General features: G+C 45.5%; 1 long non-coding RNA gene across 1 annotated transcript; it reads left to right on the plus strand.

Moving 5' to 3' along the window:
- The first annotated feature begins 5,509 nt into the window (after nucleotides 1-5,509).
- Nucleotides 5,510-11,729, plus strand: LOC307163784. The gene is made up of 3 exons (XR_013822141.1): nucleotides 5,510-5,675; nucleotides 5,770-5,882; nucleotides 11,502-11,729. It is a non-coding gene; the product is annotated as an uncharacterized lncRNA (long non-coding RNA).
- The last annotated feature ends 349 nt before the right edge of the window (nucleotides 11,730-12,078 follow it).

Here is a 12,078-nt window from a genome sequence, read left to right on the forward strand (position 1 = left end):
TACCTGGCAGGGCTCCAAGGGCTGAGCGCCCTGCAGAAGGTACAGTTCGTGTTAAATTCACTAGAGGGAGAAGCAAGAAGAGAAGTACAGGCAGCACCGGAAGCAACCCGCACCACAGTCCGAGCCATCTTTGATTTCCTCACGGTACAATACGGAGACACCACCCCGGTAGCTGTCCTGAGAACCCAATTCTTCAATTGTAGGCAAGGGCCTCGACAAACTGTTCGGCCATTCGCGTTGCAACTGAGGGAACAGTTTACCAGGCTAAGGGGAAGACAGGACCATGGCCTGGGTGACGAGGAGACCCTACTGCGAGATCAGTTTCTGCTAGGATTACGGGAGGGCCCAGTACGTCAGAGTCTGCGGGTGCAGTTGAGACGAAATCCTGAACTCACATTTGAAGAACTGCGGCGAGAAGCTCTAGCCCTTGAGCGTGATCACACCGAAGGTGTGGATTCTCCCAGCTGTCTGGTGGCGAATGCTGTTAGTGGGCCTTCGGCCCCTGCCACCTCCGATTGGAAGCATGCCCTCCGGGAAGAATTGAAAAGGGATATCCGTGAACAAATGTCTGATCTGTCCAAATCTGTTGTCGAAGAACTCCGTCGAGAACGCCTCCAGTCACTTCCTTCGCCGCGGGAGCGGGCCTACTCTGACGGGAGTCGCCCTCCAGAGCGTCGTTTCGCCCGATCCATGGGTCCCCGATTCCAGTGGGATGAACAAGGGCGTCCTATCTGTAACGGTTGTGGAGAAGCTGGACATTACATCCGCCAGTGCCCTTCCAGACGCGCTTCACAAGGGGGTTTTTAGAGTCTCCGGCCACTGTGGGTCAAGTGGTTGGGACCCCCTTTTCAGACCCTTCTTCTCCTGGACTGTCCAAAGAACGCCTGGTGGGCCGCTGTCCGGTTATTACGATCCGAGTCAACAGCAAGAAGATGCAGTGTTTGTTGGACACGGGGTCGCAAGTCACTCTGTTTGCGGAGAGCCTAGCTCAGGAACTATTCGGCACTCAAGGTCGGCCGACGACTGAGGCCCCCTGGTTAACTCTGCGAGGGGCCAATGGACTCGATATCCCGTATGTGGGTTATGTAATGACGGACCTGGAGATCCACGGTATGGTTGTACCCCAGAAAGGAGTGGTGGTGGTTCGTGACGTGTGTCTGGGGTCTCATCGCGCCCTACTGGGCATGAATGTTATCTCCGATTGCTGGGAAGAGCTGTTCCAGAGTGGGCCGGCCCGAGCAACTGTGACACCTGAGGGCAGAGAATGGGAGCGTATCCGGGCGGACTGTCGCCGAGTTTGTCTGGCTGAGCAACAGGAGGACCGGGAGAGCACTGGGAGAGTGGCTTGCCGTTATGCTTTGTCTGTCCCGGCTCGAAGCGAGGCGATGGTCTGGGTCAGGGTGCCCCCTAGACTTTACCACCCGGAGGAGTGGGTGCTGGTGGAACCTCACAACGAAGGTCCTAAGGTGGAGGTGGCCAGAGGACTGGCATCCGCCCAAAGAGGTCGAATTCGGGTGAGAGTTCGGAACACGAATCCTTTTCCAATCCAACTGTACCGTCATCAGTGTCTAGCCCGAGTTATCTCGGTGAAGCCGCAGCAAGTGCAAGAGCCAGGAGAAGTCAAGTTTAGCCAAGTAGGCCCAACCATAGTGGAAGTTGCTCTGGCGCAGGCGGGAATGCGCAGCAGAGGGGCCGGAGAAGGACTGCCGGCCCACCTTGGAGGTGAGTCCCTACGGGGAGAAGGGCTGGAGGAGGATCAGACAAGGCGGCTTAAGGCCTTTCTATCGAAGTGGCCACAGTTGTTCTCCACCCACGATGAGGACTATGGGTGTACTAACATCGTCAAGCATCAAATTCCCACTGGAGAGGCCACACCCAGTAGAGAGCGCTACCGACCGGTGCCCCCGATGTTGTACTCTGAGGTTCGTGCTCTGTTGCGAGGGATGCTGGATAGAGGGATTATCCGCGAGAGCAGTAGCCCTTGGGCGGCCCCGATCGTATTGGTGAGGAAGAAGACGGGTGCATGGAGATTCTGTGTGGATTATCGGAAGTTGAACCTAGTGACAAAGCGGGATGCTTTCCCATTGCCTCGAGTTGAGGATTCCCTTACTAGCCTCACACGGGCGGCCTGGTATTCCACACTGGACTTGGCAAGCGGCTACTGGCAGGTGCAGGTGGACGAGCGGGACCGGGAGAAGACGGCCTTCACGACCCCTTTTGGGTTATACGAGTGGGACCGGATGCCCTTCGGCCTCTGCAACGCCCCTGCCACATTCCAGCGACTCATGCAGCGCTGTTTGGGGAGCCAGCTGATGGATACCACCCTGGTGTACCTGGATGATGTGATTATCTATTCCCCCGATTTTGAGTCTCATCTTCAGCACCTGGAGCAGGTGTTCCGCTCTCTGGAGAAGTACGGGCTGAAGCTCCAACCGGATAAATGCCAGCTCTTCCGGAAGGAGGTAAAGTTCCTGGGCCATGTTGTGAGTGCGGCAGGAATCGCTGTGGACCCAGAGAAAGTGTCGGCCGTACAGGGGTGGGCGGCCCCAAAGATTCGCGCCAGGTTCGATCCTTCCTCGGATTTGTGGGGTACTACCGGAGGTTCATCAAGGATTTCTCCAAGATTGCCAAACCTATGAACCAGTTGCTGGGTGGAACGGGACATGTCCGGGGCCGAGGGTCCCCAGCGGTGCAGTGGGATCAGGCATGCGAGTTTGCTTTTCAGAAGCTCAAACAAGAGTTGTTACAAGCACCTATTCTGGCATATGCCGATTTCACACAGCCCTTCATTCTTTACACGGACGCTAGCCATCTGGGCTTGGGGGCTGTTTTGGCCCAGAAACAACAGGAGGAAGAGAGAGTCATCGCGTATGCTAGTCGGAGTCTACACCCTGCAGAGAGAAACGATGCCAACTATAGTTCCTTCAAGCTCGAGTTACTGGCCATGAAGTGGGCGCTCAGTGAGAAGTTCAAGGACTACTTATGGGGAGCAAAGGTAACCGTGGTGACCGATAACAATCCGCTGGTACACCTGCAAACCGCCAAGCTGGGGGCGGTAGAACAGAGGTGGGTGGCTCAATTGGCCAACTTTGATTATCAGCTTCAGTACCGGCCAGGAAGGGAACATACCAACGCAGACGTGCTGTCTAGGTGGCCTGAAGGAGGGTCGGAAGATCCGAGACCCATGCTGGAGGCAGACCGTGACGAGGGAATGATGGTGGGCATTGTGGAGGCACCGGGGCAGCCACCGGAGGAGCCGCCTGCAAGTTGGGGATGGGATCCACAGCGTTGGAGGATGTGGCAGGGCGAAGACGAGGACTTGTTAATGGTCCGGGCCTGGTTGGAGCGGGGCAGTTGGCCGGAGGGTGCGGAACGCCGGGCGCAAAATCGAATTGTGAGAAGCTTGTTGGGCCAGAAGGAGAGGCTCCATCTGAAGGAGGGGGTGATTTGTCGGTCCCTCCAGGACTCACACTCAGGTGACCCGGTCTGTCAGGTAGTGGTTCCCGAGGGGAGGTGTCAGGCCCTGCTGGAGGCTTATCACACCAAGCTTGGTCATCAGGGGCAGGAGAGGACGACGGCACTTTTGCGACGCCACTTCTACTGGCCTGGGATGGAGGGAACTACGAGGGCCTACCTGCGGGGCTGTCCGCGCTGCACCCTGTTTAAAGCCAGGAAGGAGCCTCGAGCTCCAATGGTCCCCATTCGAGCCAAAGTACCGATGCATATCATCGCTATGGACTATCTGACGTTGGGTAGGCCGGTCGACCGTATCCAAAACATCTTAGTGATCACAGACCTATTCACTAAATATGCCTGGGCCATCCCAACTCTGGATCAGACCGCCATCACTACCGCTAATGCCCTGTGGAGGTATGTCATCCAGCCCTTCGGGTGCCCTGAAGTGTTCCATTCGGATCAAGGACCCAATTTCGAATCCAGGGTAGTACATGAGTTGTGTCAATTGTATGGATGTAAGAAGACTCATACGACGCCCTATCATCCTCAGGGGAACGGAGGGTGTGAGAGGTTTAACCAGACGCTGATTGGTCTTTTGGGGACCTTGGAAGGTGACCAACAGGGACATTGGGTGGATAACCTCCCGGCGATGGTACATGCATATAATAACAGCATTCATAGTACGACCGGCTACGCACCAACTTACCTGTAAATACCAAGATATTTACAGATAGATGAATTAAACGTGTCGTTCAAATCTTTTAAGTTGTTGCGCGTGTGATAACGCGTCGTAGGTCACATGATAACGTCAACATGGCAGATGTCCGGTTCTCATTCATACTCAACGAGATCTGGCTATAAAGTACCTACTCTTTTAGCGCTCGTTAAGTAAGTACTTATTGAAATTAAGTACCTACTCATTGAGTATGCGGTTTCGAACGCAGCCTGGGATAAAATGGAAGTAGCAACTTCAGATATTTTCTTCTGCATTGTGAAGTACATTCAAGTGTAGCGGATTATCAAAAATGAAAAATATGTTGGGCGGGACTTGTTCTGTGCATCAGTCGTTGATTGGGTGTTGAGATGTGGGCGTGGCACTCATAAGAAAGGGGCGGGGTTTAAGTGATTGAGTATGACATTTTGATTAAACATTATTCGGTCAAAGAGATTTAAAGGTATAGCAGAGGATCTTTCCGAATTTTAGATAAGTCCCGCCCTCTCCACTTTTTGAAAAGTTTGATTGATTCACCAGAATGATTGACAATTAGGAGGACCAATAGTATAGGGTATCCACCCGGAAGTAAAAAAATCCTCTGCTATACCTTTAATATATCATTGAACATATTGTTTACAATAAAATCAATAACATGCATTTAGACATTTTTATTTCATGCCAACTTAAAAAAACAGCAATTATATTCATTCATGTTAATGTCATTTCATTTAAATTCTGCTTCTTAAAATTCAGATTTTGCTCCAGTTTTGTTACCTTTTAGGAGTTGAATTGTAATTAAAAATGCAATTTAATTCATTTTAAAATTCTGTACCCACCAAATGAAACGTTTAATATTTCTGTTAATCTGAAATAAGGCTGAAATAAAATTAAAATATTTGATGAAAAACTAGACTAAAATTACAAATGTTGCCTTGGAAACCAAGTAAAATAAGTTAAAGTATTAATTGAAAATTAATAAAAACTAAAACTGAACTGAAAATAAATTAATCTAAATAGTAATGTAATGTATATAAAGTATAATGAAAATATAAATATAAAAGCTAATTCAAAATATCAATAAAAACTATAATGGTATATAAATAATATAAACTATACAATAAGATTTCATTAGTTAACATGAACACAAATGTTGCACATTGTTAGTTCATGTTAACTAATGTTTACAGATGAGACCTTATTGTAAAGTGTTACCAATAATACTTAAATAACTCTTTGAATATTAGGTGCCGATAGAAGACTAGGAAAGAGGTGGTATTGAATATCAGTATAAAATACTGAGAATTCGTTTTTCTTTTTTTTCTATGTTACATGGAAATGTCTATGTATGTGTTTAGTTCAAATGTAAAACATGTGATGCTGTAAGTATTGTTGTCCTCAGTCCTGTCCTCCCTGGCGTGGAGCCGCCCAGTCCTCTGCACTACGAGCGCTCTGGAGAAGACGTGCTGGCGGCATACGTCAGGTCACGTTACCCATCATCCCCTCTGTGAGTGACCGGCACACACTAACCGTACGGCTCTGAGCGGCTGTCTTTGGTCTGAGTCTGATGTGTGTGTGTGTGTGTGTGTGTGTGTCTGCAGGGCGGTGCAGCTGCTGTCCAGTCCCAGTAAACTCACCCCTCCGTTCCCACAGATCTTCAGTCCGGCTCTTGGCCCACAGGGTTTCCTCCAGAACCGTTCTGATCCTGCTGACAGTGAGTGCCGCTCTATAGCCATAAGCTCATGTGGAAACCGCTTGATGTTGTTTCAGGCTCTACTAGAACAGGTTTTCCTGCTTGAATGTTGATTATTCTCCTCATATTCTCCATTGTTGCGGCTCCTCTCTTCCCAGTCTGTCAGTAACGCTCTGTTTACTTCCTGTCTCTATGAAGCCCTTCCCTCTGAAAAGCACACTGTGCTCTGATTGGTCGGCTGGAGCAGTGTGTTGTGATTGGTCGAGCGCTTCGAGCGTGTTTAGGAAATGTCCCGCCCCTTTCCATAACCACCAGTTTCAACCAAGCGGCAAACTTTCTGTCTCTCTCTTGACTCTCTTAAACTGCAGTTCATGGACTGGCCACTAGAGGCCGGCTGCAGAAGAGAGTCAGTCCCATAGACCCGCATGTTAAAATGCCCAACTTTACAGCAGAGAAAAACATGTTTACAGTCTGGTACTGTACAAAAACTGGTTTTGGTCTATGAAGCTAATTTAGCCCTTCATGACGACTGTGAGGGGGTGAATATTTTTATAACTCATCCGTCTAAATTATATTGAGCCTTAAAGTTCTGCATAATTAAGGGCGTGGCCACTTGAGTGACAGGTGGATTGCCGCTGATGTCACTACTAGCGTTTGTCTGCTGTGTGTTAACGTCACGTCTCCTCAGCTAATCCGCCTCGCTGCACATTTGCGTTTATCCGGGAGTGACGCTGCCAAGATGGCGACGGCCGGCTCCGCCCACTTTGGGCTTCAAAAACGCTCTTCAGAAACACTACGGGTGACGTCACAGACGTAACTACGCCCATATTATTATACATTCTGTGGTTTACACATGCTACTAACTAACTCAACCAGGCCCCGCCCCTTTATTCTGCGTATTAATTATTATAATGAGGAATATTGAGACGTATTCATTCCCGGAAGAAACTCAAGACTACAATGGAGGCATTTCAGGAGTTCAGAAACACTGACACTGATATAGAGAAGAGCTGGAGCTTTTTCATCATCAGACATCAACAGTACACACTGAAGACAGATGAACATGGGAAAAAGTATAATAGATAATAAAATAATAAATAGTAAATAGTCTAAAAAAGACAATACATGAGATATGAAACAGAAGTGTGAGACTTTATATGCATTATGGATGTTAGAGGAATAAATAGTGCACGTTTACAGTGTTTCGAGTGTCTACCACTGTCGCCCCTGGCTTGATCGGTTCGGTTTTTAAAGAACTTCAGTAATATTCTGTATTTGACTGCACTGACACTATCAGATGAGGATAAAACATTAAATGAGCTGAGCTTAATAATGACACTACTGTCTTCTGATTAAGGTTGAAATTAACATATTTCATTATTAATAAACTTTACACAGTTATTGATCCTAAAGGGAAAGTTCACCCAAAAATGAAAATTAGCCCATGATTCCCTCAAGTCATCCTAGGTGTATACATGTATATCAGTCACGTCAGAGTCCTGCACAGGTCCATTTTTGGAGACCCGCCCTCGCCCATACCTGCAAAGTTCAGCACCAGATCCGACCCGTCACCCGTGATAATATCAAAATTAAATCTGCACCCGCTCAGACCCGTTAATATTTGGCCCGTTACCCGACCCGTGCCCAAGATAAATCACACACAAGCTAAAATCTATTGAGCGGTGGGGACGCGTTCACAGGGTGCGCTGCCAATAACGCACCTAAAAGCTGTCACAAAGAACTGGGAAAAGTAATGATTATTAATATGTCAAATATATCAAGGAGACATTTCAATTGTTTATTAATAAACAAGTGTTTTCTGTGTCAAAGTTGAAGTTGACGATGCTGACTGACTCGCGATCTTCGCAGTAGTGAACGCGCCAGAGAGAAATTCACATTTCATACGGATTGCATAAGCAGAGAGCAGTCTGTTTTCTTTCTTTTTTTTTTTTTTTATTGTTTTGTTTAAAAGTAGACATTTCATGCTTTCTATTTCTCAGGACTGTGAGGCAAGTAGCTTATACGCTGAGTTTCAGTTCATTTAAAGGTCCCATTCCATGGATTATTTTATTATTTTATAATGTTTCCTGGGGTGCCCTTATAATGTTAGTATGTTTTTTAGATCAAAATTTTTTATAATTTAGAAATAAAAGGCATTTTTCCTAGCCTGATTTCATTCCCTGGTTTGAACACTGTTTGAAGGGGAGTGTCTGCTGTGAGACTTCAATGTAAACGCCCTCTGCTGTGATTGGCTGACATGCTTGCATATGAAATATCTGGCATTACATGTGGAACTATCTGGAAAACTTTTACTATTACAGCTATTATACGTTTTTACTATTACAGCTATCGGGATTAACGAATCGTCAGAAGTTTTTTAAGTATTTAGATCTATTTCAATCACATAAAAGGTTGCAGTGATGAGCACTGAGCAGATGACAGTCTGTTGATCGCGTGAAAAAAGATCTTATCATTGCAACGCAGTTTCTGCACTCACTAATGATTTCACCAATGCAAACATGAGGTATATAAATACAGTAAGAGCTTCGTTGTGCAGTGTAACAGCGTCATTGATTTCATAACGAGTTTTGGCAAGTGTCCAGATAAACTCGCGCTGTGTGATTGACAGCTTGGGCGATTGGAAAGGGATTATTCTTTGATCGCTTTCTGTATAATTTTAATCACAGTTTAAGTAAGATTATTTTCATCCTACTAAGAGAAACGATGTGAAGTTGATCGCTACTTCCATAGTAAATCAAAACTTACCGCTTGCTGGAATATACAGTAGTTGAAATTGTCCCCTTCGTCAGTATGAAACGCTGAGAGAAGCCTGCTTGATATTGTCCCAGGTTAGAAAAACAGTCCGTGGTGAAATGGACAGAGCAAACTAACAACTTCGAATTAAACTTTTGCGGTATCCGATTATAGATAAACATCAACCACGTCTGTTGACATTTCGCCATCAATACGCCTGTATTCCTGTGGGCGGAGGTTAGTCAAAACACGGTTCTAGTGACTTCATTAAAGAAGGAAGTAGAGGGATGTAGTCCAATCCAGCCGTTTTTTGTAGGCGACTTCTGTTAAATAAAATATCTCGCTTGGCATTGAACTTTGAGCTTTATAATTTTACAGATATTATTTATACTCTAACAACAACATTACACACTAACTAAAGTTTGAAACATGGGATCACGAAGAACGGGACCTTTAAGAGACGAGCCTCAAGTTCACGCGCCCGCGCCTCCGTGTCGTGATTATTGCCTGCTATATTTACCTTATTTATTAAATCCAGGAAATTGGTTGATGAAACATTGATTGAAATTAAGATACAATTAATACGAAACGAAATTCACTTTAAAGAAAGGCTTTCTACATAAACTTAATGAAATGGTCAAAACCATGTCTGCCCACTGCATTTGTCTCCAGATATTTGGGATCATCTTATCTTATTCATGCTTTTCACTTTTCATATAATCAACATGAAATTTAAAAAAAATATATATTTTATTTAAACATGAATATGAAACTAAATAGTTTTTAATGACAGGGCTACAACACATACAGTACAGAGAAATTTAATGTCAGAGCATTGCCGGTGAGCATGTGGAGGGGGAGATAGGCTACGATTTTCGATCATTTATCGAATATTATTTTGCTTGATGTGCCAATTCTTAATATTTGGTGTTTTTAATGTCTGTTTGAGGTCTCTGTGAAAGTTTTAATTGTAGGTTCGTGGCCCTGAGTGTCGCGATTTCGGTTTAATTTCGCATATAGCCTACAGCCCTTATAATCATAGATGACGCCACCGGTTTTTATTTAAAAGAAAGACCGTATATGTTTGTATGTAGGCATATGGGCAATTTATATACACAATACTTAATAAAATATAATTAATATCATTTTATTGCATTTGTATTAGTTGTTTGAAGAGTAAAAAAAAATTAAAAATCAGTCGGTTTTAACACAAGTTCACAACCGGCAAGTCGGTCGGACTAAAAAGGGGAAAAAAAAAAATTGGGTCGGTCCTAAATTGACAGGGTCGGTCGGGTTACGGCAAACAAGAATATTTTTAAGGACGGCCTGACTAAAACACATATTTGCGTATGTGTAATGGTAATTTAGATATACAAATATTGCACATATTTCTCATCCGTTACCCGCCCACAAGGAGTTCATTATCCGCCCACGTCCCCGCCCGTGAATTTTAGGAATGTCACAATCCACCCGTTTTACAGCGGGTACCCGACCCATAGCAGGACTCTGAGTCACGTGACCTCTTACGTCATCCGCTCTTTTTCCAGTTGACTGCCGCCATCTTGAGTACCTACCGAGTACTGTCTATGGTACTGACAAGCATTAGCTAGCTTGCTACAGCTTCGTTCGGATACAGTAAAAGGCTACGAAAGACAACATTTCGCACCTCGACTGCCATGAAAAGAAACGCTACTTTCAAAAAATAATATCGTTAGGGTGTGATCCCTACGCGATACCTGATGCATACTCCCAGCCTCTGTCCGCTGCTACCGAACTACCAGTCCTGGCATTCAATTATATATACATATATATATCATTGAATATACATATATACATAATTAGTCATTTAATGAGGCCTATTATATGTTGATCTGACTATTTTAAGCGTGTATTTAAATGGTCCAGGGGCAGAACTTTTGCCGAGCGTGTCAGAGGTTCTGGGTTCTAAGCTGCACTCATATAGTTTTTTTCTTTTTTCTTTCATCAAAACCAAATTCGTAGGCTATGTTATTATCTTTTGGTTGGCCTTTTTGTCGTCCTGAGGTAGCCTGTAAAAGGATATTTTGGGGTCTCCTTTTTGTTGTTGCACCCCACCGCACAACATATTGAAGGCATAGCTAGCTAGTTCCTTTGCGACTGACGTGAATCAGGTACTCAAGATGGCGGCAGACAAGTTTTAGAAGTGAGTGACGTCAGTGACATCATCTGATATTCATCTATATGACATTCTTCCTTCAGATGAACACAATCAGAGTCATATTAAAAATATATCCTGGCTCTTCAAAGATTTATAATGACAGTGAATGGTGCCTGAGATTTCGAAGAAATAAAAAATGCATCCATCATCATCATCATCATCATCATAACAGTAATCCATACGACTCCAGGGGTTCATAAAGGCCTTCTGAAGCCAAGAATAATATCCATATTTATAACTTTATTAACTATAATCACTGGCTGCCGGTAACGGGCGTACGCGAGTCTAGTTCCGGTGGAAGAGTGACCTCTGATCAGGTCAGTGACCTCGGGTCAGAGGTCACTCGTCACGCGTCGGAAATCTCAGGCACCATTCACTGCCATTATAAAGCTGGGAAGAACCAGGATATTTTTTTTTAATATAACACTGATTGTGTTCGTCTGAGAGAAGAATGTCATATACACCTATGAGGACTTGAGGATGGGTAAATCATGGGCTGATTTTCAATTTTGGGTGAACTATCCCTTTAAGGTCTCTCTCTCTCTCTCTCTCTCTCTCTCTCTCTCTCTCTCCCTCTCCCTCTCCCTCTCCCTCTCCCTCTCTCTCTGTCTCTCTCTCTCTCTCTCTCTCTCTCTCTCTCTCCGTCCCTGATTAATTCCAGTTCTTGTCTTCCCCCGTGTCTCCCCCAGCTCCCCCTCAGCGGGTCTCCAGTCTCCCGGTGCTGACGAGTCTTCAGTCGGGTCCTGCCGTGGGTCTCCAGCTGTCTGAGCTGCAGAAAGCTTGTTCTGCGCTGGACCTGCGCCGCGTGATCCCGAGCTTTCTCTCGCACGGGCCCGAGTTCAGCGAGCTCACCGAGTCCCTGGAGCAGCTCCGCACCCTCGCGCTCTGCTACCGCCAGGACCGCTCCCGTTCCTCATCCGACGAGGGTGACGAGAATGACTGAGGCTCTTCCCCTGATCATCAGTCGCTCCGCTGCGTTCCCTCGGGGAATCATGGGATATGAGCTCACAAATATAACCTTTCAAAACAGCACGAACATTTAGAAGACAGACAGAAGAACTGTGAGATTAATATGTAAACCTCATCGAACCTGCTTTTCTAGAGCTCAACTGTGTAAAAGTCCCAATTAAATATTTTTACTTCATATAAATTATTGCTTAATTATGAAATATGCCTGTTATTATACCCTTCTAGAAACTTAACGGTTATTGAATATATAGATATAGAATGGAAATGCGCCTTCATCAAAAACTTGTTTAATAAAAC

This window comes from Squalius cephalus (genome assembly GCF_949319135.1).
Source record: "Squalius cephalus genome assembly, chromosome: 8".
In the NCBI taxonomy this organism is placed as follows: domain Eukaryota; kingdom Metazoa; phylum Chordata; class Actinopteri; order Cypriniformes; family Leuciscidae; genus Squalius; species Squalius cephalus.